This window comes from Alligator sinensis, unplaced genomic scaffold (assembly GCF_000455745.1).
Source record: "Alligator sinensis unplaced genomic scaffold, ASM45574v1 scaffold247_1, whole genome shotgun sequence".
In the NCBI taxonomy this organism is placed as follows: domain Eukaryota; kingdom Metazoa; phylum Chordata; order Crocodylia; family Alligatoridae; genus Alligator; species Alligator sinensis.
Window position 1 is genome coordinate 2,662,743 of NW_005842002.1, and position 5,420 is coordinate 2,668,162.

General features: G+C 43.4%; 1 protein-coding gene across 2 annotated transcripts in view; it reads left to right on the forward strand.

The window, feature by feature from the left end:
- GABRB1 (gamma-aminobutyric acid type A receptor beta1 subunit) overlaps positions 1-5,420 on the forward strand; it is a 297,024-nt gene that overhangs the window by 10,150 nt on the left and 281,454 nt on the right. The gene's annotated exons all lie outside the window — the stretch shown is intronic.

Consider the following 5,420-nt stretch of genomic DNA (forward strand, 5'->3'; position numbering starts at 1 on the left):
GATCCCTTTCCACTTCTGTGCTACCCAGCAGGTCATTCCCTAGGCTGTAGGTGTGCTGGACATTTTTCCTCCCTAGGTGCAGCACTTTGCATTTCTCCTTGTTGAATTGCATTCTGTTGTTTTCTGCCCACTTGTCCAACCTGTCCAGATCTGCTTGCAGCTGTTCCCTGCCCTCCGGAATGTCCACATCTCCCCATAGTTTTGTGTCATCTGCAAACTTGGACAGAGTACATTTCACTCCCTCGTCCAAGTCACTGATGAAGACATTAAAGAGTATCGGTCCAAGGACCGAACCCTGTGGGACCCCACTTCCCACACCCTTCCCGGTCGAAACCGACCCATCCACCACGACTCTCTGGGTGCGACCCTCCAGCCAATTTGCCACCCACCGGACTGTGTAGTCATCCAAATTACAGCCTCTTAACTTGTTCACCAGTATGGGGTGGGATACCGTATCGAAGGCCTTCCTGAAGTCTAAGTATACGACATCCACCCCTCCTCCTGTGTTAGCAGCCCCAAGGAGAAGTGGCAGTCATCTTGGTAACTATGAATCACAGGTCTGCTTGCTCTATTCCACCCTGCATCTATTCCAGCAAAGAAGAAAAAAAAAAAAAAAAAAAAAAAAAAAAATCAACTTTCTACTTCAGACATGTGCCCCAATTATGAGAAACTGATTTTGGGTGGGGTGGGGGAGTAAATACTCTATATTCTATTTATACTTCTGGAGATGAGACTTCACAGAATCAATATTACCATTATTATAATTTATTACCCTCCATTAAGTTTTTCCAGGAAAAAGTTCCCCACTGATCTAGGAACATCAGGATAAGTATAAGACTTACAGCATTTATAGCACAGTTTTTTAATATCCTATACATCTGTAACATCTGTCAAATATAGCAGTCTTTGAAACTGCCATGCTTCTAAAGTATTACTTATGTCATAGGATCCTTGATGGATACCATTGACTATATAATCAACTACAAAAGAAACCCAGCTCTGGACAAAGAGACTTAAAATATCTGCTAAAGAATATCATAGTCATTCTAACATGACTGTTATAGTAATTAAGGAATCTATAGCTCTGTTTAACATGAAAAGTTTACAGCCCAATAAAAGGCTGTGATTTGGTGATTTACATTATCACTGAGAGTCATGGCCCTAATGTTCTGGTTATTATATCACTCTAATGCTTTTACAGTGAGTCCCTTCCTTTCGTTTCCTAGACACTATTGGACTTCTGTTCAAACTATTAGTGTCCTAGCGGGACATTCCTCTTCGAATGTTAAAGCAGAATTGTGCAATTTGGGTCCAAGAGACAAGAGGATCTCTCTTGGCTCTCCTCAGGCACATGGAACCAAATTTTCTGACCTGTAGTGCTCAGCACACACACACACGAGTGAGGTGAGATTCTCAGCCTACCCACTTACATTGGTGATTAATGAGAGCCAAGTTCTTAAATGGCCTTTGTTAGGCTAGGCCCCATTAAAGAAACCTGTGGCACTTCTAGGATCCTGTCCTTGGTGGACTTACTGTCCCTATGGTGTCAATAGTCTACTTTCTATATCCGTATGAATTCTGTCCTCAGGCCCTGGCTAAATCTTTGGCTTTCTGGCTGAGAATAGGACTATATGATTGCAATCTGGAATAGGTCATGCAGCTTGCCTTGTAATGGAGTCTTCTGAAAATGCATTATTCCATTGTGAATTACCTTGCCCATTTAGGTATTGAAACTCAACCAGCCCTGAAGTCAACCCTTATGTTATTTTCCCCCCAAGTACTTATTTTGCATCTGCTCAGCTTCTCTAACAACATTGTTTTGAAGCTATTGTATTTAATAGTTTAATAATATTACTACACTGAGCTGCTATAGTGCTTTTCATATCAGGATGAATCAAAACATTTATTTTCATGAATCCCCTTTACGGGAGTTTGCTGCATTGTTATACCAATTCTAGCAATAGTGTAACTGAGGGGGAGCAACAGGAGTAGCAGCCTGGGATGCTGCCTTTGGGGAGGGCGCAGAAATATCTGCCACCACAGGTGTCTGCTCTGCATTACCACTGCTCAGGGTATGGATGTACCCTTTTGTGACTCTGCGTTTTACAGGTGGCTAAACAGAGGAACTGGGAGGTCATAGGCAAGATTCAAATGATTCAGTGTAGTGCCTAAACAAGTCTTAAAAACAAGATATTAAGCACTGAAGTTGCAAAATGCAGTCCACTGACCTTGGCCCAGAAGCTACTAAGAAAGTTCACTCAGATGTTTGAACTAGAGAGATCCCTAGACTTAGGGTACTAAGTATTCCCAGAAGGATATGATTCAGACAGTTAGGCATGTAAGATCTGCCTAACAATCTGCAGAGCTAGCCTGACTCACTCCAACAGCAGTGAGTTCAATATAAAAACCAACCCATACTGTCTTTCAGTCTAGGGGTAGTGATGTCCACCTTATGCATTACAGCATTCATCCAGAAAGTGGAAGACTTGGGTTTCATGGCCTCCTTATCCTGAGGCCAGTAGCTACTGTTTGCTGTAGGCACCTCTTCAGAGGCTTCTGACTTCCTCTATTGATTCTGTAGGGATCCCAGGCCCCAAACCCTAACAATTCATATCACCCTACTATTTATTTATAGTAGTTGCAACACCTAAATGGAGGCATGTTCAAGGCTGCTCTTTATTTTGCCCTATGCAACCTGCCTCATGAGCAAACAAGTGGCAGAGACACAAATAGAACGTAGGAAGCCTTTTTCCCCCTTCCCCCAGTCTATCTTTCCTCCCTTCCTAATATAACTGGAGATAGTATAGAAACATATTAAAACCTATTTCTGCATTCTTGTTATAGTAATTAAAATTTATACAGTGTTTCCTTTCAAAACTATGAGGTGACCCTTTGCTTTGTTTCAATTAATGACTGTTCAACTAATTTTTATCCATGACAGAATTCTTATGGAAATATATTAGACATTTACATGAATATGAAGAGAGTTCATTAAGAATCATGCTATGACTAAATCTATTAAGTTCCTGTGATACGAGTTGCCTGAACCACCTTGACCCAAGGTAACAAAAGAGGCTGCCTGTAAGGAATGTCAACTAATAAGCACAGGCGACATGATTCATAGCAACTGTCTTCAAGCTTCAGGGCAAGCAAGCAAATAGTCTGTTGTTATATCTGCTAGAGAATATCAATGAGAACAGGACTTTAATAACATTAATATTTTATAAACACCTTAATTTCACCTCTAGAAGCTTTTCAGCAATAGTCCCCAATAAATAGAATAGAGGTCTGTGTGTTGCAAGAGTAGCAAAAACCTCAGTTACATGCATTTGCAGAGATTGGGTAGCTATGCATGGTACATAGACAGCAGCAAAATATAAGGCCATTGTCATGCATTCAGTTCATGGTCTACAATACTGAAAGTACTTTACATGCCACAACTATCAGGCCATATGCCAGCAAGCCAGTAATACAGCCAATCATGTAAGCATGCAAGTGCTATACCTTGTCCAGGAGGGATCATGTTGCAAGGAAGGGTGGGGGGTGTAGCTCTCTATGTGAAGGAGCATATACTTCCCTACAAGCAGAGATTGGCACCCAAGGAGGATGACTTGAGACCCTCTGGGTTAGAATATGGGGAGAACATGGTGAAGGGGATATAACTGTAGGAGTCTATTACAGACCTCCTAACCAGGAGGAAGGGCTTAATCATGAATTCGCTATGGAACTGGCAGAGGATGCACACTCTCAGTGCAAGGTCATCATGTGTAACTTCAACCACCCTGACATCTTATGGGAAGAGAATTCAATCAAATCTGATCGGTCACGAAGCTCCCTCGCTTGCACTGATGAGCTGTATTTGACTCAATAAGTCTGTGGGCCAACAAGAGGTAAGGTGCTGCTGGATCTGGTACTGGCTAAAGGGGATGATCTAGTGAGTGACCTGAGGATCAAAGGGAAGCTTGGTGACAGTGATCACAAATTGATCACTTTCTCTACCCATCACAAAGCTGGCAAATCAGTCAGCAATGCAGAAATCCTTGGCTTTAGGAAAGCTGACTTTCACAACCTCAGGAGGCTGGTTGTTGAGACCCCAAGATACCATGATCTGACAAGGAGGGGAGTCCATGATGGGTGGTCGCTCCTTAAGGACATGATCCTAAAAGCACAAAGAAAGTCCATTCCAGCCCATAGGAAAGGTAGCAGAAGGGCTGGGAGACCCCCTTGGCTCAATAGGGAACTCATGGACCTCTTCAATCTGAAAAGAGAAGCTTATAAGGGATAGAAAGTGAGAACTACCACTAAGGAGGATTATGCAGCACTGCCCTGCACCTGTAGGAAGTGGGCCAGAAAAGCCAAGGCTGAAACCAAACTCAAACTGGCTACAGAAATCAAGGACAATAAAAAGTCCTTCTTCAAATACATGGGAAAGTTGGGGGGAAAAAAAAACAAAAACAAAAAAACACAAGGGCAATATTGGACCCTTGCTAAACCAAACAGAGCAGCTGACAACTGACATCCTAATCTCCTCAACCATTACTTTATGTCAGTTTTCCACCAGCCCAAGGGGATCGCCCTGTCTGACAGGACACAGAACTTCCAGTGTAAGGGTGATCATATGCCTATAAGTGGCAAAGATCTTATGAGGGAACAGCTTGAGAAGCTGGACATCCACAAGTCAGCTAGCCCGGATGGAATACACCCAAGAGTGCTAAAAGAGTTGGCTGACATCATAGCACAACCAATGGAGAAGATATTTGAGAACTTGTGGCACTCAGGAGAGGTTTCCAAAGATTGGAAAAGGGCTGCTGTGGTGCCTATCTTCAAGAAAGGAAGGAAGGAAGATCTACAGGCCAATCAGTTTGACTTCAATCCCTGAAAAGATCTTGCTAAAAATCAGAGAAACCATCAACAACAGGCTAATGGAAGGCAATATTCTGAGAGACAGCCAACATGGCTTTGTTGTGGGTAGGTCTTGCCTTACCAACCTCATTTCCTAATATGACCAAGTGACACATCACCTGGACAAAGAAGAGGTTGTCAAAGAAGAGGAAAGCCGACTTTGACAAGCTCAGGAGGCTTGTCAGTGAGGCCCTAAGGGACCGTGACCACAGGGAGAGGGGAGTTCAAGAGGAGTGGTTGCTCCTCAAGGGAGCGATCCTCAATGCACAAACTAAGTCTATTCCATCTCGGAGGAAAGGCAGCAAGAGGGCACAGCAGCCCCCCCTGGCTCTCCAGGGACCTAGCAGACCTCCTGAGGCTAAAAAGAAAGGCCTACAAAGGATGGAGGATGGGAGTCACCTCCAAGGAGGATTATTCTGCACTGGTCCGGTCCTGTAGGGAGCAGACCAGGAAAGCCAAGGCTGCAACTGAACTCCAACTAGCTTCGAGCATCAAGGACAATAAAAAGTCCTTTTTCA